Here is a 19,388-nt window from a genome sequence, read left to right on the forward strand (position 1 = left end):
AAATCGGAAGGATTTCACTGGTTGAAGTCTCCAGCTACCATAAAAACGGTCATGGGCCACAAGCCTGTTCTGAATTCCGCTTTGGCCAATCGACACTACATCAACTCAGCAGCAGTCCTTGTTAGTATAGTGGCCAGTATCTCCGCCTGTCACATGGAAGATTACGCGGTTCGATTCCCAGACGTGGAGTTCCTGTTTTGTGTGTCACGTTGAACCTTGAGCAGGGTTGCGGTTGCAACAACCAGTCCGGGAGAACAAGACCTCTATTCATCTTCTTCTCCAAGTGCTCAGCTGTGTTGTACAATCTGACAGTCCTTTGCTACCAAATCATTCCAGTCGTGGACAATGGAGCTGACAAGGAAAATGACAGCTGTGGGATTTCAACCAGTGGCTCCTGAGCGAAAGGAGCCTTAATCTGGTGCTTAAGACCACTCATCCACCCAACCCAAAATGGTGCCCTGATCAGGAAAAAACTGTGACCTTGTGAGGTTCGCTGACAACGGAGGACACTGAAATGGAGCCGCACAAAGGAGGGTACCTGCACTGTTTACGTGTCCGTCGACCAGGTAGACCGGGATTCGATTGGCGGACTTGGAATTGTTTTCATGTGCAGTGACAGCAGTTCACAGACAGCGCTGAAAGATGACCCGAACCGTTCGGCCGAGGACCAAGACAAATCCTATCTCCAGTCAAAACCTAACCAAATGTCAGTTCCCTGACCGGGAATCGAACAACGGCCACGGTGGTGAGAGCACCAAGTCCCAGCCACTAGACAACCAGGGACTGCATCGTGTCTGCACTCTGAAAGGCAGAGACTGTGTCGCTTTGACGTACTCCAGCAAAGGAACCAAAATAGTTCTGAGACTGGACCTTCTCTGCCAACACTGCATCAGCAGGGGAATTAGCTCAAATGGTAGAGCGCTCGCTTAGCATGTGAGAGGTAGCGGGATCAACGCCCGCATTCTCCATAAACTCCTTTGTTTTTTGATGAAATGTTCCCAAGTAGCGAATACTAATCCGGGCCCCAATCCCGATATCTAGGCCAAATACAGCCATAGGTATCACCCTAAACTGGATTCAGAGTCCAGAGTGCTAACCATGGAACCCTTTGTTTTGGATGTGACTGGCACCTTCTGGCGTAACAATGGAGGCTTTGCAAACCAGGACAACAACCTTACTCTCTGATGAGCGCAAAGTATTTTCGGGTACAATCCAGGGGTCTTGTGCTCTCATGGAAATGGCTGTTCTTTTCCAACAGGAGTTGAGATGAAACGTATTCAAATAGACACTCAAATGATCACTCAATCAGAATTACTCCGTTTGCCAATTTCAGACTGCGTGACAAAGACTCAAGTCCAACTCCATTGACAGGGAAGCGGAGGTCCTTCAGACAAGACGGTATTGCCATTCTTTGCCGGCAGACATAACACAAGAAACAGCTTGTCCTTCGAGCCGGACTTGAACCAGCGACCTAAGGATGCCAGCTTGAACCACTACAGTCCTCCGCTCTTCCAACTGAGCTATCGAAGGTCTTGTTGCTTTGGTGCGAATGAGTACAGCCAAGCGTTTGACAGCGTCTTCACTGTGTACTGCTTTCCTTTCCTGAGACGCCGGATCCAGAATCTCTTCGAAGCCGTCCGGAAGTCCTTCTCCATGGCTTCTCCAAACTCCTCCCATGTCAGAGTTTTTGGCTCGGGATTTGAACCCACGCCTCATTAGAGACTGCAACCTGAATGCAGCACCTTCGACCGCTCGGCCATCCTGACCCTCCAGGTCTCGCTCCTTCTGTTCCCTGAGAAACTAGGTCAGCTGTGGAATTGATCAAACATCAGGATGGCCACATCAATAAAAACAGAACAAAAAATGATATCTAGAGCAGCAAAAGGCCTGATTAGCTCAGTCGGTAGAGCATGAGACTCTTAATCTCATGGTCGTGGGTTCGAGCCCCATATTGGGCGATTCAGCACTTTTATTGATACATCTGAAAGATATCTTTCCTGTTGAAAACTGTTCAACATGCAGAAAACATTTCATTCCAAATACACAAAAACAAGTCTTTTGACCAAATGCCTGGGGGCTCACTTCGTAGGGCATCAGACTTTAAATCTGAGTGTCAAGAGTTCAAGTCCCTTCAGAGATCAAGCACAAGTCCTTGTTCCTATTTGTCACCTTAACTTTTTTTTGTAAAAGAAGGACTTGAATGGCCATGTTTCCACCCAGTTTCGAACTGGGGACCTTTTGCGTGTTAGGCAAACGTGATAACCGCTACACTATGGAAACCTGAAGGACGGGGCTTTTAAGGGGACTGAGCTCAATTTTATTCCACACATTAAAAATGTTACAAAAACAGGATTTTATTTTTCATTTAAAGAATACAGCCAGAGTCCGCCCGTTCCTCTCTCGGGCAAATAGAGAGATGCTGATGCATGCTTTTATTTCCAGTCGTATTGACTATTGCAATGCCCTGCTTTCTGGTCTTCCTAAAAGAAACATCACAAGTCTACAACTTTTACAGAACAACTTTTGCTGCACGTGTGCTGACGAGGACCAGAAGGCAGGCGCATATTACACCGCTTCTAAAATCACTGCATTGGCTCCCTGTATGTTTCAGGATCCATTTGAAGGTTCTCTTAATGGTTTTTAAATGCCTTGGGGGTTGTGGGCCTTCTTATTTTTTCTGAATTTCTTTTACGTTATGAACCCTCGCGGTCCATCAGGTCCTCCAACACCGACCTGTTATGTATTCCCAGCCCATCAGTCATCCGGGAAATATGGATTGTGTGTCCAAACTGGGGATGGATGCTCGTGTACACACCTTCAGACATCAAGCACATATCCTTGTTCCCATTTGTCATTTGATTTTTTTGTAAAAGGAGGTCTTGGAAGGCCATGTTTCCACCCAGTTCCGAACTGGTGACCTTTTGCGTGTGAGGCAAACGTGATAACCACTACACTATGGAAACCTGAAGGACGGGGCTTTTAAGGGGACTGGTGAAGTCACAGAGCAGTTGCCAAACAATGAAACACGACGATGTGTCCAAAGTGGGGGCAGATTGACAATTGTCCAAATGGACAAAGATTTCTCCTTTGTAGGGAAAATTGTTCCAGAAATAATGGGCTTTTCTTCAACAAAACAAGACATCACAATCGCGGCTTGAAAGAAACACCTTAGCCACCCTCGGGGTCACTTTGATATCTTGGTGGACTCAACTTGTGCCCTTGGAGTCAATGGTTTGTAACCTCCTCTAACATTGTCTGGATGGCTGGATGTCTGGCCTTTTGAAGAATGAAGCTAAGGTCCTTTCAGCCAGCCAATAAGCCTTTTCAAACTATTTGCCAAGTCACAACATAAACAGGGATTTTTCTGAAAACCGGTCTTGAACCAAGGACCTTTAGAACTTCAGTCTAACGTTCTCCTAAGTGAGTATTTCAGCTTCTAAGGTGGTGTTCTGCTTTTTCAGTCGTGGGTAAAAGTGGGGGCAGGGTGAAACTGTGTCTGTGCCACGTGTGTTGCTGTGTACCTGGTCCAGTGTGTTCTCAACTTGGGTTGGAATGTCCCCATGCCGGTAACGGGTGGGGAATACAGTCAGTTGATGAGGATAAGAGCTACAGAAAATCGGAAGGATTTCACTGGTTGAAGTCTCCAGCTACCATAAAAACGGTCATGGGCCACAAGCCTGTTCTGAATTCCGCTTTGGCCAATCGACACTACATCAACTCAGCAGCAGTCCTTGTTAGTATAGTGGCCAGTATCTCCGCCTGTCACATGGAAGATTACGCGGTTCGATTCCCAGACGTGGAGTTCCTGTTTTGTGTGTCACGTTGAACCTTGAGCAGGGTTGCGGTTGCAACAACCAGTCCGGGAGAACAAGACCTCTATTCATCTTCTTCTCCAAGTGCTCAGCTGTGTTGTACAATCTGACAGTCCTTTGCTACCAAATCATTCCAGTCGTGGACAATGGAGCTGACAAGGAAAATGACAGCTGTGGGATTTCAACCAGTGGCTCCTGAGCGAAAGGAGCCTTAATCTGGTGCTTAAGACCACTCATCCACCCAACCCAAAATGGTGCCCTGATCAGGAAAAAACTGTGACCTTGTGAGGTTCGCTGACAACGGAGGACACTGAAATGGAGCCGCACAAAGGAGGGTACCTGCACTGTTTACGTGTCCGTCGACCAGGTAGACCGGGATTCGATTGGCGGACTTGGAATTGTTTTCATGTGCAGTGACAGCAGTTCACAGACAGCGCTGAAAGATGACCCGAACCGTTCGGCCGAGGACCAAGACAAATCCTATCTCCAGTCAAAACCTAACCAAATGTCAGTTCCCTGACCGGGAATCGAACAACGGCCACGGTGGTGAGAGCACCAAGTCCCAGCCACTAGACAACCAGGGACTGCATCGTGTCTGCACTCTGAAAGGCAGAGACTGTGTCGCTTTGACGTACTCCAGCAAAGGAACCAAAATAGTTCTGAGACTGGACCTTCTCTGCCAACACTGCATCAGCAGGGGAATTAGCTCAAATGGTAGAGCGCTCGCTTAGCATGTGAGAGGTAGCGGGATCAACGCCCGCATTCTCCATAAACTCCTTTGTTTTTTGATGAAATGTTCCCAAGTAGCGAATACTAATCCGGGCCCCAATCCCGATATCTAGGCCAAATACAGCCATAGGTATCACCCTAAACTGGATTCAGAGTCCAGAGTGCTAACCATGGAACCCTTTGTTTTGGATGTGACTGGCACCTTCTGGCGTAACAATGGAGGCTTTGCAAACCAGGACAACAACCTTACTCTCTGATGAGCGCAAAGTATTTTCGGGTACAATCCAGGGGTCTTGTGCTCTCATGGAAATGGCTGTTCTTTTCCAACAGGAGTTGAGATGAAACGTATTCAAATAGACACTCAAATGGTCACTCAATCAGAATTACTCCGTTTGCCAATTTCAGACTGCGTGACAAAGACTCAAGTCCAACTCCATTGACAGGGAAGCGGAGGTCCTTCAGACAAGACGGTATTGCCATTCTTTGCCGGCAGACATAACACAAGAAACAGCTTGTCCTTCGAGCCGGACTTGAACCAGCGACCTAAGGATGCCAGCTTGAACCACTACAGTCCTCCGCTCTTCCAACTGAGCTATCGAAGGTCTTGTTGCTTTGGTGCGAATGAGTACAGCCAAGCGTTTGACAGCGTCTTCACTGTGTACTGCTTTCCTTTCCTTTTCTGAGACGCCGGATCCAGAATCTCTTCGAAGCCGTCCGGAAGTCCTTCTCCATGGCTTCTCCAAACTCCTCCCATGTCAGAGTTTTTGGCTCAGCGAATGCCAAAGCCGCGGACCGCTTGGCCTGTCGGTTCCTGTCAGCTGAAGTCCCATGAGCCAAAAAGGCCCAATAGAACTCCTTCAGCTTGACGGCATCCCTCACCAATGGTATCCACCAACAGGTTCTAGGATTACCGCCACGACAGGCCCTGACCACCTTAGGGCCACTGCCGTCTCGACAATGGAGGCACAGAACATCCCTGCCTCCCTCTGGATCTTGCAGGTCACTGGGAAGATATTCGGCTCGAAGGACCATTTGGTCCCGAACATGAAACTTTTGATCTGAGTGTCCCGGATTCAAGTCCCTGTTCAGGTGACCAGGTCTGAGGTCCTCTTGCAAACGCCTCCTTTGCCCTCAGAATACAAGGACAACAGGACAATACCTTGGTACTTTATGGAAACTACACGAGGAGCCGGGCTTTTAACTGGAACTGGAAAGACTTGCGGCCCCGCACTGTCAGAAGTGGGATTTGAACCCACGCCTCATTAGAGACTGCAACCTGAATGCAGCGCCTTCGACCGCTCGGCCATCCTGACCCTCCAGGTCTCGCTCCTTCTGTTCCCTGAGAAACTAGGTCAGCTGTGGAATTGATCAAACATCAGGATGGCCACATCAATAAAAACAGAACAAAAAATGATATCTAGAGCAGCAAAAGGCCTGATTAGCTCAGTCGGTAGAGCATGAGACTCTTAATCTCATGGTCGTGGGTTCGAGCCCCATATTGGGCGATTCAGCACTTTTATTGATACATCTGAAAGATATCTTTCCTGTTGAAAACTGTTCAACATGCAGAAAACATTTCATTCCAAATACACAAAAACAAGTCTTTTGACCAAAGGCCTGGGGGCTCACTTCGTAGGGCATCAGACTTTAAATCTGAGTGTCAAGAGTTCAAGTCCCTTCAGAGATCAAGCACAAGTCCTTGTTCCTATTTGTCACCTTAACTTTTTTTGTAAAAGAAGGACTTGAATGGCCATGTTTCCACCCAGTTTCGAACTGGGGACCTTTTGCGTGTTAGGCAAACGTGATAACCGCTACACTATGGAAACCTGAAGGACGGGGCTTTTAAGGGGACTGAGCTCAATTTTATTCCACACATTAAAAATGTTACAAAAACAGGATTTTATTTTTCATTTAAAGAATACAGCCAGAGTCCGCCCATTCCTCTCTCGGGCAAATAGAGAGATGCTGATGCATGCTTTTATTTCCAGTCGTATTGACTATTGCAATGCCCTGCTTTCTGGTCTTCCTAAAAGAAACATCACAAGTCTACAACTTTTACAGAACAACTTTTGCTGCACGTGTGCTGACGAGGACCAGAAGGCAGGCGCATATTACACCGCTTCTAAAATCACTGCATTGGCTCCCTGTATGTTTCAGGATCCATTTGAAGGTTCTCTTAATGGTTTTTAAATGCCTTGGGGGTTGTGGGCCTTCTTATTTTTTCTGAATTTCTTTTACGTTATGAACCCTCGCGGTCCATCAGGTCCTCCAACACCGACCTGTTATGTATTCCCAGCCCATCAGTCATCCGGGAAATATGGATTGTGTGTCCAAACTGGGGATGGATGCTCGTGTACACACCTTCAGACATCAAGCACATATCCTTGTTCCCATTTGTCATCTTGATTTTTTTGTAAAAGGAGGTCTTGGAAGGCCATGTTTCCACCCAGTTCCGAACTGGTGACCTTTTGCGTGTGAGGCAAACGTGATAACCACTACACTATGGAAACCTGAAGGACGGGGCTTTTAAGGGGACTGGTGAAGTCACAGAGCAGTTGCCAAACAATGAAACACGACGATGTGTCCAAAGTGGGGGCAGATTGACAATTGTCCAAATGGACAAAGATTTCTCCTTTGTAGGGAAAATTGTTCCAGAAATAATGGGCTTTTCTTCAACAAAACAAGACATCACAATCGCGGCTTGAAAGAAACACCTTAGCCACCCTCGGGGTCACTTTGATATCTTGGTGGACTCAACTTGTGCCCTTGGAGTCAATGGTTTGTAACCTCCTCTAACATTGTCTGGATGGCTGGATGTCTGGCCTTTTGAAGAATGAAGCTAAGGTCCTTTCAGCCAGCCAATAAGCCTTTTCAAACTATTTGCCAAGTCACAACATAAACAGGGATTTTTCTGAAAACCGGTCTTGAACCAGGGACCTTTAGAACTTCAGTCTAACGTTCTCCTAAGTGAGTATTTCAGCTTCTAAGGTGGTGTTCTGCTTTTTCAGTCGTGGGTAAAAGTGGGGGCAGGGTGAAACTGTGTCTGTGCCACGTGTGTTGCTGTGTACCTGGTCCAGTGTGTTCTCAACTTGGGTTGGAATGTCCCCATGCCGGTAACGGGTGGGGAATACAGTCAGTTGATGAGGATAAGAGCTACAGAAAATCGGAAGGATTTCACTGGTTGAAGTCTCCAGCTACCATAAAAACGGTCATGGGCCACAAGCCTGTTCTGAATTCCGCTTTGGCCAATCGACACTACATCAACTCAGCAGCAGTCCTTGTTAGTATAGTGGCCAGTATCTCCGCCTGTCACATGGAAGATTACGCGGTTAGATTCCCAGACGTGGAGTTCCTGTTTTGTGTGTCACGTTGAACCTTGAGCAGGGTTGCGGTTGCAACAACCAGTCCGGGAGAACAAGACCTCTATTCATCTTCTTCTCCAAGTGCTCAGCTGTGTTGTACAATCTGACAGTCCTTTGCTACCAAATCATTCCAGTCGTGGACAATGGAGCTGACAAGGAAAATGACAGCTGTGGGATTTCAACCAGTGGCTCCTGAGCGAAAGGAGCCTTAATCTGGTGCTTAAGACCACTCATCCACCCAACCCAAAATGGTGCCCTGATCAGGAAAAAACTGTGACCTTGTGAGGTTCGCTGACAACGGAGGACACTGAAATGGAGCCGCACAAAGGAGGGTACCTGCACTGTTTACGTGTCCGTCGACCAGGTAGACCGGGATTCGATTGGCGGACTTGGAATTGTTTTCATGTGCAGTGACAGCAGTTCACAGACAGCGCTGAAAGATGACCCGAACCGTTCGGCCGAGGACCAAGACAAATCCTATCTCCAGTCAAAACCTAACCAAATGTCAGTTCCCTGACCGGGAATCGAACAACGGCCACGGTGGTGAGAGCACCAAGTCCCAGCCACTAGACAACCAGGGACTGCATCGTGTCTGCACTCTGAAAGGCAGAGACTGTGTCGCTTTGACGTACTCCAGCAAAGGAACCAAAATAGTTCTGAGACTGGACCTTCTCTGCCAACACTGCATCAGCAGGGGAATTAGCTCAAATGGTAGAGCGCTCGCTTAGCATGTGAGAGGTAGCGGGATCAACGCCCGCATTCTCCATAAACTCCTTTGTTTTTTGATGAAATGTTCCCAAGTAGCGAATACTAATCCGGGCCCCAATCCCGATATCTAGGCCAAATACAGCCATAGGTATCACCCTAAACTGGATTCAGAGTCCAGAGTGCTAACCATGGAACCCTTTGTTTTGGATGTGACTGGCACCTTCTGGCGTAACAATGGAGGCTTTGCAAACCAGGACAACAACCTTACTCTCTGATGAGCGCAAAGTATTTTCGGGTACAATCCAGGGGTCTTGTGCTCTCATGGAAATGGCTGTTCTTTTCCAACAGGAGTTGAGATGAAACGTATTCAAATAGACACTCAAATGATCACTCAATCAGAATTACTCCGTTTGCCAATTTCAGACTGCGTGACAAAGACTCAAGTCCAACTCCATTGACAGGGAAGCGGAGGTCCTTCAGACAAGACGGTATTGCCATTCTTTGCCGGCAGACATAACACAAGAAACAGCTTGTCCTTCGAGCCGGACTTGAACCAGCGACCTAAGGATGCCAGCTTGAACCACTACAGTCCTCCGCTCTTCCAACTGAGCTATCGAAGGTCTTGTTGCTTTGGTGCGAATGAGTACAGCCAAGCGTTTGACAGCGTCTTCACTGTGTACTGCTTTCCTTTCCTGAGACGCCGGATCCAGAATCTCTTCGAAGCCGTCCGGAAGTCCTTCTCCATGGCTTCTCCAAACTCCTCCCATGTCAGAGTTTTTGGCTCAGCGAATGCCAAAGCCGCCGACCGCTTGGCCTGTCGGTTCCTGTCAGCTGAAGTCCCATGAGCCAAAAAGGCCCAATAGAACTCCTTCAGCTTGACGGCATCCCTCACCAATGGTATCCACCAACGGGTTCTAGGATTACCGCCACGACAGGCCCTGACCACCTTAGGGCCACTGCCGCCTCGACAATGGAGGCACAGAACATCCCTGCCTCCCTCTGGATCTTGCAGGTCACTGGGAAGATATTCGGCTCGAAGGACCATTTGGTCCCGAACATGAAACTTTTGATCTGTGTGTGTCCCGGATTCAAGTCCCTGTTCAGGTGACCAGGTCTGAGGTCCTCTTGCAAACGCCTCCTTTGCCCTCAGAATACAAGGACAACAGGACAATACCTTGGTACTTTATGGAAACTACACGAGGAGCCGGGCTTTTAACTGGAACTGGAAAGACTTGCGGCCCCGCACTGTCAGAAGTGGGATTTGAACCCACGCCTCATTAGAGACTGCAACCTGAATGCAGCACCTTCGACCGCTCGGCCATCCTGACCCTCCAGGTCTCGCTCCTTCTGTTCCCTGAGAAACTAGGTCAGCTGTGGAATTGATCAAACATCAGGATGGCCACATCAATAAAAACAGAACAAAAAATGATATCTAGAGCAGCAAAAGGCCTGATTAGCTCAGTCGGTAGAGCATGAGACTCTTAATCTCATGGTCGTGGGTTCGAGCCCCATATTGGGCGATTCAGCACTTTTATTGATACATCTGAAAGATATCTTTCCTGTTGAAAACTGTTCAACATGCAGAAAACATTTCATTCCAAATACACAAAAACAAGTCTTTTGACCAAATGCCTGGGGGCTCACTTCGTAGGGCATCAGACTTTAAATCTGAGTGTCAAGAGTTCAAGTCCCTTCAGAGATCAAGCACAAGTCCTTGTTCCTATTTGTCACCTTAACTTTTTTTTGTAAAAGAAGGACTTGAATGGCCATGTTTCCACCCAGTTTCGAACTGGGGACCTTTTGCGTGTTAGGCAAACGTGATAACCGCTACACTATGGAAACCTGAAGGACGGGGCTTTTAAGGGGACTGAGCTCAATTTTATTCCACACATTAAAAATGTTACAAAAACAGGATTTTATTTTTCATTTAAAGAATACAGCCAGAGTCCGCCCGTTCCTCTCTCGGGCAAATAGAGAGATGCTGATGCATGCTTTTATTTCCAGTCGTATTGACTATTGCAATGCCCTGCTTTCTGGTCTTCCTAAAAGAAACATCACAAGTCTACAACTTTTACAGAACAACTTTTGCTGCACGTGTGCTGACGAGGACCAGAAGGCAGGCGCATATTACACCGCTTCTAAAATCACTGCATTGGCTCCCTGTATGTTTCAGGATCCATTTGAAGGTTCTCTTAATGGTTTTTAAATGCCTTGGGGGTTGTGGGCCTTCTTATTTTTTCTGAATTTCTTTTACGTTATGAACCCTCGCGGTCCATCAGGTCCTCCAACACCGACCTGTTATGTATTCCCAGCCCATCAGTCATCCGGGAAATATGGATTGTGTGTCCAAACTGGGGATGGATGCTCGTGTACACACCTTCAGACATCAAGCACATATCCTTGTTCCCATTTGTCATCTTGATTTTTTTGTAAAAGGAGGTCTTGGAAGGCCATGTTTCCACCCAGTTCCGAACTGGTGACCTTTTGCGTGTGAGGCAAACGTGATAACCACTACACTATGGAAACCTGAAGGACGGGGCTTTTAAGGGGACTGGTGAAGTCACAGAGCAGTTGCCAAACAATGAAACACGACGATGTGTCCAAAGTGGGGGCAGATTGACAATTGTCCAAATGGACAAAGATTTCTCCTTTGTAGGGAAAATTGTTCCAGAAATAATGGGCTTTTCTTCAACAAAACAAGACATCACAATCGCGGCTTGAAAGAAACACCTTAGCCACCCTCGGGGTCACTTTGATATCTTGGTGGACTCAACTTGTGCCCTTGGAGTCAATGGTTTGTAACCTCCTCTAACATTGTCTGGATGGCTGGATGTCTGGCCTTTTGAAGAATGAAGCTAAGGTCCTTTCAGCCAGCCAATAAGCCTTTTCAAACTATTTGCCAAGTCACAACATAAACAGGGATTTTTCTGAAAACCGGTCTTGAACCAAGGACCTTTAGAACTTCAGTCTAACGTTCTCCTAAGTGAGTATTTCAGCTTCTAAGGTGGTGTTCTGCTTTTTCAGTCGTGGGTAAAAGTGGGGGCAGGGTGAAACTGTGTCTGTGCCACGTGTGTTGCTGTGTACCTGGTCCAGTGTGTTCTCAACTTGGGTTGGAATGTCCCCATGCCGGTAACGGGTGGGGAATACAGTCAGTTGATGAGGATAAGAGCTACAGAAAATCGGAAGGATTTCACTGGTTGAAGTCTCCAGCTACCATAAAAACGGTCATGGGCCACAAGCCTGTTCTGAATTCCGCTTTGGCCAATCGACACTACATCAACTCAGCAGCAGTCCTTGTTAGTATAGTGGCCAGTATCTCCGCCTGTCACATGGAAGATTACGCGGTTCGATTCCCAGACGTGGAGTTCCTGTTTTGTGTGTCACGTTGAACCTTGAGCAGGGTTGCGGTTGCAACAACCAGTCCGGGAGAACAAGACCTCTATTCATCTTCTTCTCCAAGTGCTCAGCTGTGTTGTACAATCTGACAGTCCTTTGCTACCAAATCATTCCAGTCGTGGACAATGGAGCTGACAAGGAAAATGACAGCTGTGGGATTTCAACCAGTGGCTCCTGAGCGAAAGGAGCCTTAATCTGGTGCTTAAGACCACTCATCCACCCAACCCAAAATGGTGCCCTGATCAGGAAAAAACTGTGACCTTGTGAGGTTCGCTGACAACGGAGGACACTGAAATGGAGCCGCACAAAGGAGGGTACCTGCACTGTTTACGTGTCCGTCGACCAGGTAGACCGGGATTCGATTGGCGGACTTGGAATTGTTTTCATGTGCAGTGACAGCAGTTCACAGACAGCGCTGAAAGATGACCCGAACCGTTCGGCCGAGGACCAAGACAAATCCTATCTCCAGTCAAAACCTAACCAAATGTCAGTTCCCTGACCGGGAATCGAACAACGGCCACGGTGGTGAGAGCACCAAGTCCCAGCCACTAGACAACCAGGGACTGCATCGTGTCTGCACTCTGAAAGGCAGAGACTGTGTCGCTTTGACGTACTCCAGCAAAGGAACCAAAATAGTTCTGAGACTGGACCTTCTCTGCCAACACTGCATCAGCAGGGGAATTAGCTCAAATGGTAGAGCGCTCGCTTAGCATGTGAGAGGTAGCGGGATCAACGCCCGCATTCTCCATAAACTCCTTTGTTTTTTGATGAAATGTTCCCAAGTAGCGAATACTAATCCGGGCCCCAATCCCGATATCTAGGCCAAATACAGCCATAGGTATCACCCTAAACTGGATTCAGAGTCCAGAGTGCTAACCATGGAACCCTTTGTTTTGGATGTGACTGGCACCTTCTGGCGTAACAATGGAGGCTTTGCAAACCAGGACAACAACCTTACTCTCTGATGAGCGCAAAGTATTTTCGGGTACAATCCAGGGGTCTTGTGCTCTCATGGAAATGGCTGTTCTTTTCCAACAGGAGTTGAGATGAAACGTATTCAAATAGACACTCAAATGGTCACTCAATCAGAATTACTCCGTTTGCCAATTTCAGACTGCGTGACAAAGACTCAAGTCCAACTCCATTGACAGGGAAGCGGAGGTCCTTCAGACAAGACGGTATTGCCATTCTTTGCCGGCAGACATAACACAAGAAACAGCTTGTCCTTCGAGCCGGACTTGAACCAGCGACCTAAGGATGCCAGCTTGAACCACTACAGTCCTCCGCTCTTCCAACTGAGCTATCGAAGGTCTTGTTGCTTTGGTGCGAATGAGTACAGCCAAGCGTTTGACAGCGTCTTCACTGTGTACTGCTTTCCTTTCCTTTTCTGAGACGCCGGATCCAGAATCTCTTCGAAGCCGTCCGGAAGTCCTTCTCCATGGCTTCTCCAAACTCCTCCCATGTCAGAGTTTTTGGCTCAGCGAATGCCAAAGCCGCGGACCGCTTGGCCTGTCGGTTCCTGTCAGCTGAAGTCCCATGAGCCAAAAAGGCCCAATAGAACTCCTTCAGCTTGACGGCATCCCTCACCAATGGTATCCACCAACAGGTTCTAGGATTACCGCCACGACAGGCCCTGACCACCTTAGGGCCACTGCCGTCTCGACAATGGAGGCACAGAACATCCCTGCCTCCCTCTGGATCTTGCAGGTCACTGGGAAGATATTCGGCTCGAAGGACCATTTGGTCCCGAACATGAAACTTTTGATCTGAGTGTCCCGGATTCAAGTCCCTGTTCAGGTGACCAGGTCTGAGGTCCTCTTGCAAACGCCTCCTTTGCCCTCAGAATACAAGGACAACAGGACAATACCTTGGTACTTTATGGAAACTACACGAGGAGCCGGGCTTTTAACTGGAACTGGAAAGACTTGCGGCCCCGCACTGTCAGAAGTGGGATTTGAACCCACGCCTCATTAGAGACTGCAACCTGAATGCAGCGCCTTCGACCGCTCGGCCATCCTGACCCTCCAGGTCTCGCTCCTTCTGTTCCCTGAGAAACTAGGTCAGCTGTGGAATTGATCAAACATCAGGATGGCCACATCAATAAAAACAGAACAAAAAATGATATCTAGAGCAGCAAAAGGCCTGATTAGCTCAGTCGGTAGAGCATGAGACTCTTAATCTCATGGTCGTGGGTTCGAGCCCCATATTGGGCGATTCAGCACTTTTATTGATACATCTGAAAGATATCTTTCCTGTTGAAAACTGTTCAACATGCAGAAAACATTTCATTCCAAATACACAAAAACAAGTCTTTTGACCAAAGGCCTGGGGGCTCACTTCGTAGGGCATCAGACTTTAAATCTGAGTGTCAAGAGTTCAAGTCCCTTCAGAGATCAAGCACAAGTCCTTGTTCCTATTTGTCACCTTAACTTTTTTTGTAAAAGAAGGACTTGAATGGCCATGTTTCCACCCAGTTTCGAACTGGGGACCTTTTGCGTGTTAGGCAAACGTGATAACCGCTACACTATGGAAACCTGAAGGACGGGGCTTTTAAGGGGACTGAGCTCAATTTTATTCCACACATTAAAAATGTTACAAAAACAGGATTTTATTTTTCATTTAAAGAATACAGCCAGAGTCCGCCCATTCCTCTCTCGGGCAAATAGAGAGATGCTGATGCATGCTTTTATTTCCAGTCGTATTGACTATTGCAATGCCCTGCTTTCTGGTCTTCCTAAAAGAAACATCACAAGTCTACAACTTTTACAGAACAACTTTTGCTGCACGTGTGCTGACGAGGACCAGAAGGCAGGCGCATATTACACCGCTTCTAAAATCACTGCATTGGCTCCCTGTATGTTTCAGGATCCATTTGAAGGTTCTCTTAATGGTTTTTAAATGCCTTGGGGGTTGTGGGCCTTCTTATTTTTTCTGAATTTCTTTTACGTTATGAACCCTCGCGGTCCATCAGGTCCTCCAACACCGACCTGTTATGTATTCCCAGCCCATCAGTCATCCGGGAAATATGGATTGTGTGTCCAAACTGGGGATGGATGCTCGTGTACACACCTTCAGACATCAAGCACATATCCTTGTTCCCATTTGTCATCTTGATTTTTTTGTAAAAGGAGGTCTTGGAAGGCCATGTTTCCACCCAGTTCCGAACTGGTGACCTTTTGCGTGTGAGGCAAACGTGATAACCACTACACTATGGAAACCTGAAGGACGGGGCTTTTAAGGGGACTGGTGAAGTCACAGAGCAGTTGCCAAACAATGAAACACGACGATGTGTCCAAAGTGGGGGCAGATTGACAATTGTCCAAATGGACAAAGATTTCTCCTTTGTAGGGAAAATTGTTCCAGAAATAATGGGCTTTTCTTCAACAAAACAAGACATCACAATCGCGGCTTGAAAGAAACACCTTAGCCACCCTCGGGGTCACTTTGATATCTTGGTGGACTCAACTTGTGCCCTTGGAGTCAATGGTTTGTAACCTCCTCTAACATTGTCTGGATGGCTGGATGTCTGGCCTTTTGAAGAATGAAGCTAAGGTCCTTTCAGCCAGCCAATAAGCCTTTTCAAACTATTTGCCAAGTCACAACATAAACAGGGATTTTTCTGAAAACCGGTCTTGAACCAGGGACCTTTAGAACTTCAGTCTAACGTTCTCCTAAGTGAGTATTTCAGCTTCTAAGGTGGTGTTCTGCTTTTTCAGTCGTGGGTAAAAGTGGGGGCAGGGTGAAACTGTGTCTGTGCCACGTGTGTTGCTGTGTACCTGGTCCAGTGTGTTCTCAACTTGGGTTGGAATGTCCCCATGCCGGTAACGGGTGGGGAATACAGTCAGTTGATGAGGATAAGAGCTACAGAAAATCGGAAGGATTTCACTGGTTGAAGTCTCCAGCTACCATAAAAACGGTCATGGGCCACAAGCCTGTTCTGAATTCCGCTTTGGCCAATCGACACTACATCAACTCAGCAGCAGTCCTTGTTAGTATAGTGGCCAGTATCTCCGCCTGTCACATGGAAGATTACGCGGTTCGATTCCCAGACGTGGAGTTCCTGTTTTGTGTGTCACGTTGAACCTTGAGCAGGGTTGCGGTTGCAACAACCAGTCCGGGAGAACAAGACCTCTATTCATCTTCTTCTCCAAGTGCTCAGCTGTGTTGTACAATCTGACAGTCCTTTGCTACCAAATCATTCCAGTCGTGGACAATGGAGCTGACAAGGAAAATGACAGCTGTGGGATTTCAACCAGTGGCTCCTGAGCGAAAGGAGCCTTAATCTGGTGCTTAAGACCACTCATCCACCCAACCCAAAATGGTGCCCTGATCAGGAAAAAACTGTGACCTTGTGAGGTTCGCTGACAACGGAGGACACTGAAATGGAGCCGCACAAAGGAGGGTACCTGCACTGTTTACGTGTCCGTCGACCAGGTAGACCGGGATTCGATTGGCGGACTTGGAATTGTTTTCATGTGCAGTGACAGCAGTTCACAGACAGCGCTGAAAGATGACCCGAACCGTTCGGCCGAGGACCAAGACAAATCCTATCTCCAGTCAAAACCTAACCAAATGTCAGTTCCCTGACCGGGAATCGAACAACGGCCACGGTGGTGAGAGCACCAAGTCCCAGCCACTAGACAACCAGGGACTGCATCGTGTCTGCACTCTGAAAGGCAGAGACTGTGTCGCTTTGACGTACTCCAGCAAAGGAACCAAAATAGTTCTGAGACTGGACCTTCTCTGCCAACACTGCATCAGCAGGGGAATTAGCTCAAATGGTAGAGCGCTCGCTTAGCATGTGAGAGGTAGCGGGATCAACGCCCGCATTCTCCATAAACTCCTTTGTTTTTTGATGAAATGTTCCCAAGTAGCGAATACTAATCCGGGCCCCAATCCCGATATCTAGGCCAAATACAGCCATAGGTATCACCCTAAACTGGATTCAGAGTCCAGAGTGCTAACCATGGAACCCTTTGTTTTGGATGTGACTGGCACCTTCTGGCGTAACAATGGAGGCTTTGCAAACCAGGACAACAACCTTACTCTCTGATGAGCGCAAAGTATTTTCGGGTACAATCCAGGGGTCTTGTGCTCTCATGGAAATGGCTGTTCTTTTCCAACAGGAGTTGAGATGAAACGTATTCAAATAGACACTCAAATGATCACTCAATCAGAATTACTCCGTTTGCCAATTTCAGACTGCGTGACAAAGACTCAAGTCCAACTCCATTGACAGGGAAGCGGAGGTCCTTCAGACAAGACGGTATTGCCATTCTTTGCCGGCAGACATAACACAAGAAACAGCTTGTCCTTCGAGCCGGACTTGAACCAGCGACCTAAGGATGCCAGCTTGAACCACTACAGTCCTCCGCTCTTCCAACTGAGCTATCGAAGGTCTTGTTGCTTTGGTGCGAATGAGTACAGCCAAGCGTTTGACAGCGTCTTCACTGTGTACTGCTTTCCTTTCCTGAGACGCCGGATCCAGAATCTCTTCGAAGCCGTCCGGAAGTCCTTCTCCATGGCTTCTCCAAACTCCTCCCATGTCAGAGTTTTTGGCTCAGCGAATGCCAAAGCCGCCGACCGCTTGGCCTGTCGGTTCCTGTCAGCTGAAGTCCCATGAGCCAAAAAGGCCCAATAGAACTCCTTCAGCTTGATGGCATCCCTCACCAATGGTATCCACCAACGGGTTCTAGGATTACCGCCACGACAGGCCCTGACCACCTTAGGGCCACTGCCGCCTCGACAATGGAGGCACAGAACATCCCTGCCTCCCTCTGGATCTTGCAGGTCACTGGGAAGATATTCGGCTCGAAGGACCATTTGGTCCCGAACATGAAACTTTTGATCTGTGTGTGTCCCGGATTCAAGTCCCTGTTCAGGTGACCAGGTCTGAGGTCCTCTTGCAAACGCCTCCTTTGCCCTCAGAATACAAGGACAACAGGACAATACCTTGGTACTTTATGGAAACTACACGAGGAGCCGGGCTTTTAACTGGAACTGGAAAGACTTGCGGCCCCGCACTGTCAGAAGTGGGATTTGAACCCACGCCTCATTAGAGACTGCAACCTGAATGCAGCGCCTTCGACCGCTCGGCCATCCTGACCCTCCAGGTCTCGCTCCTTCTGTTCCCTGAGAAACTAGGTCAGCTGTGGAATTGATCAAACATCAGGATGGCCACATCAATAAAAACAGAACAAAAAATGATATCTAGAGCAGCAAAAGGCCTGATTAGCTCAGTCGGTAGAGCATGAGACTCTTAATCTCATGGTCGTGGGTTCGAGCCCCATATTGGGCGATTCAGCACTTTTATTGATACATCTGAAAGATATCTTTCCTGTTGAAAACTGTTCAACATGCAGAAAACATTTCATTCCAAATACACAAAAACAAGTCTTTTGACCAAATGCCTGGGGGCTCACTTCGTAGGGCATCAGACTTTAAATCTGAGTGTCAAGAGTTCAAGTCCCTTCAGAGATCAAGCACAAGTCCTTGTTCCTATTTGTCACCTTAACTTTTTTTTGTAAAAGAAGGACTTGAATGGCCATGTTTCCACCCAGTTTCGAACTGGGGACCTTTTGCGTGTTAGGCAAACGTGATAACCGCTACACTATGGAAACCTGAAGGACGGGGCTTTTAAGGGGACTGAGCTCAATTTTATTCCACACATTAAAAATGTTACAAAAACAGGATTTTATTTTTCATTTAAAGAATACAGCCAGAGTCCGCCCGTTCCTCTCTCGGGCAAATAGAGAGATGCTGATGCATGCTTTTATTTCCAGTCGTATTGACTATTGCAATGCCCTGCTTTCTGGTCTTCCTAAAAGAAACATCACAAGTCTACAACTTTTACAGAACAACTTTTGCTGCACGTGTGCTGACGAGGACCAGAAGGCAGGCGCATATTACACCGCTTCTAAAATCACTGCATTGGCTCCCTGTATGTTTCAGGATCCATTTGAAGGTTCTCTTAATGGTTTTTAAATGCCTTGGGGGTTGTGGGCCTTCTTATTTTTTCTGAATTTCTTTTACGTTATGAACCCTCGCGGTCCATCAGGTCCTCCAACACCGACCTGTTATGTATTCCCAGCCCATCAGTCATCCGGGAAATATGGATTGTGTGTCCAAACTGGGGATGGATGCTCGTGTACACACCTTCAGACATCAAGCACATATCCTTGTTCCCATTTGTCATCTTGATTTTTTTGTAAAAGGAGGTCTTGGAAGGCCATGTTTCCACCCAGTTCCGAACTGGGGACCTTTTGCGTGTGAGGCAAACGTGATAACCACTACACTATGGAAACCTGAAGGACGGGGCTTTTAAGGGGACTGGTGAAGTCACAGAGCAGTTGCCAAACAATGAAACACGACGATGTGTCCA

The 19,388-nt window shown here is 47.6% G+C and overlaps 23 non-coding genes across 23 annotated transcripts; 5 read left to right on the forward strand and 18 right to left on the reverse strand.

Moving 5' to 3' along the window:
• Nucleotides 1-1,443: 1,443 nt before the first annotated feature.
• Nucleotides 1,444-1,530, reverse strand: trnay-gua (transfer RNA tyrosine (anticodon GUA)). Its single transcript is given in 2 exon segments — nucleotides 1,444-1,479; nucleotides 1,494-1,530. It is a non-coding gene; the product is annotated as a tRNA-Tyr (tRNA).
• A 355-nt stretch (nucleotides 1,531-1,885) lies between these two features.
• trnak-cuu (transfer RNA lysine (anticodon CUU)) lies at nucleotides 1,886-1,958 on the forward strand. Its single transcript has one exon. It is a non-coding gene; the product is annotated as a tRNA-Lys (tRNA).
• A 249-nt stretch (nucleotides 1,959-2,207) lies between these two features.
• Nucleotides 2,208-2,280, reverse strand: trnav-aac (transfer RNA valine (anticodon AAC)). The gene has a single exon. It is a non-coding gene; the product is annotated as a tRNA-Val (tRNA).
• A 610-nt stretch (nucleotides 2,281-2,890) lies between these two features.
• trnav-cac (transfer RNA valine (anticodon CAC)) lies at nucleotides 2,891-2,963 on the reverse strand. Its single transcript has one exon. It is a non-coding gene; the product is annotated as a tRNA-Val (tRNA).
• Nucleotides 2,964-5,056: 2,093 nt separating this feature from the next.
• On the reverse strand, nucleotides 5,057-5,143 carry trnay-gua (transfer RNA tyrosine (anticodon GUA)). Its single transcript is given in 2 exon segments — nucleotides 5,057-5,092; nucleotides 5,107-5,143. It is a non-coding gene; the product is annotated as a tRNA-Tyr (tRNA).
• Nucleotides 5,144-5,772: 629 nt separating this feature from the next.
• On the reverse strand, nucleotides 5,773-5,854 carry trnal-cag (transfer RNA leucine (anticodon CAG)). Its single transcript has one exon. It is a non-coding gene; the product is annotated as a tRNA-Leu (tRNA).
• A 119-nt stretch (nucleotides 5,855-5,973) lies between these two features.
• trnak-cuu (transfer RNA lysine (anticodon CUU)) lies at nucleotides 5,974-6,046 on the forward strand. The gene has a single exon. It is a non-coding gene; the product is annotated as a tRNA-Lys (tRNA).
• A 248-nt stretch (nucleotides 6,047-6,294) lies between these two features.
• Nucleotides 6,295-6,367, reverse strand: trnav-aac (transfer RNA valine (anticodon AAC)). The gene has a single exon. It is a non-coding gene; the product is annotated as a tRNA-Val (tRNA).
• Nucleotides 6,368-6,978: 611 nt separating this feature from the next.
• Nucleotides 6,979-7,051, reverse strand: trnav-cac (transfer RNA valine (anticodon CAC)). The gene has a single exon. It is a non-coding gene; the product is annotated as a tRNA-Val (tRNA).
• A 2,093-nt stretch (nucleotides 7,052-9,144) lies between these two features.
• trnay-gua (transfer RNA tyrosine (anticodon GUA)) lies at nucleotides 9,145-9,231 on the reverse strand. Its single transcript is given in 2 exon segments — nucleotides 9,145-9,180; nucleotides 9,195-9,231. It is a non-coding gene; the product is annotated as a tRNA-Tyr (tRNA).
• Nucleotides 9,232-9,857: 626 nt separating this feature from the next.
• trnal-cag (transfer RNA leucine (anticodon CAG)) lies at nucleotides 9,858-9,939 on the reverse strand. The gene has a single exon. It is a non-coding gene; the product is annotated as a tRNA-Leu (tRNA).
• Nucleotides 9,940-10,058: 119 nt separating this feature from the next.
• trnak-cuu (transfer RNA lysine (anticodon CUU)) lies at nucleotides 10,059-10,131 on the forward strand. The gene has a single exon. It is a non-coding gene; the product is annotated as a tRNA-Lys (tRNA).
• Nucleotides 10,132-10,380: 249 nt separating this feature from the next.
• On the reverse strand, nucleotides 10,381-10,453 carry trnav-aac (transfer RNA valine (anticodon AAC)). The gene has a single exon. It is a non-coding gene; the product is annotated as a tRNA-Val (tRNA).
• Nucleotides 10,454-11,064: 611 nt separating this feature from the next.
• Nucleotides 11,065-11,137, reverse strand: trnav-cac (transfer RNA valine (anticodon CAC)). Its single transcript has one exon. It is a non-coding gene; the product is annotated as a tRNA-Val (tRNA).
• Nucleotides 11,138-13,230: 2,093 nt separating this feature from the next.
• trnay-gua (transfer RNA tyrosine (anticodon GUA)) lies at nucleotides 13,231-13,317 on the reverse strand. Its single transcript is given in 2 exon segments — nucleotides 13,231-13,266; nucleotides 13,281-13,317. It is a non-coding gene; the product is annotated as a tRNA-Tyr (tRNA).
• Nucleotides 13,318-13,946: 629 nt separating this feature from the next.
• trnal-cag (transfer RNA leucine (anticodon CAG)) lies at nucleotides 13,947-14,028 on the reverse strand. Its single transcript has one exon. It is a non-coding gene; the product is annotated as a tRNA-Leu (tRNA).
• A 119-nt stretch (nucleotides 14,029-14,147) lies between these two features.
• trnak-cuu (transfer RNA lysine (anticodon CUU)) lies at nucleotides 14,148-14,220 on the forward strand. Its single transcript has one exon. It is a non-coding gene; the product is annotated as a tRNA-Lys (tRNA).
• Nucleotides 14,221-14,468: 248 nt separating this feature from the next.
• Nucleotides 14,469-14,541, reverse strand: trnav-aac (transfer RNA valine (anticodon AAC)). The gene has a single exon. It is a non-coding gene; the product is annotated as a tRNA-Val (tRNA).
• A 2,777-nt stretch (nucleotides 14,542-17,318) lies between these two features.
• On the reverse strand, nucleotides 17,319-17,405 carry trnay-gua (transfer RNA tyrosine (anticodon GUA)). Its single transcript is given in 2 exon segments — nucleotides 17,319-17,354; nucleotides 17,369-17,405. It is a non-coding gene; the product is annotated as a tRNA-Tyr (tRNA).
• A 626-nt stretch (nucleotides 17,406-18,031) lies between these two features.
• On the reverse strand, nucleotides 18,032-18,113 carry trnal-cag (transfer RNA leucine (anticodon CAG)). Its single transcript has one exon. It is a non-coding gene; the product is annotated as a tRNA-Leu (tRNA).
• Nucleotides 18,114-18,232: 119 nt separating this feature from the next.
• On the forward strand, nucleotides 18,233-18,305 carry trnak-cuu (transfer RNA lysine (anticodon CUU)). Its single transcript has one exon. It is a non-coding gene; the product is annotated as a tRNA-Lys (tRNA).
• A 249-nt stretch (nucleotides 18,306-18,554) lies between these two features.
• Nucleotides 18,555-18,627, reverse strand: trnav-aac (transfer RNA valine (anticodon AAC)). The gene has a single exon. It is a non-coding gene; the product is annotated as a tRNA-Val (tRNA).
• A 611-nt stretch (nucleotides 18,628-19,238) lies between these two features.
• trnav-cac (transfer RNA valine (anticodon CAC)) lies at nucleotides 19,239-19,311 on the reverse strand. Its single transcript has one exon. It is a non-coding gene; the product is annotated as a tRNA-Val (tRNA).
• Between the last annotated feature and the right edge of the window lie 77 nt (nucleotides 19,312-19,388).

This window comes from Doryrhamphus excisus, chromosome 2, assembly GCF_030265055.1.
Source record: "Doryrhamphus excisus isolate RoL2022-K1 chromosome 2, RoL_Dexc_1.0, whole genome shotgun sequence".
Taxonomy (NCBI): domain Eukaryota; kingdom Metazoa; phylum Chordata; class Actinopteri; order Syngnathiformes; family Syngnathidae; genus Doryrhamphus; species Doryrhamphus excisus.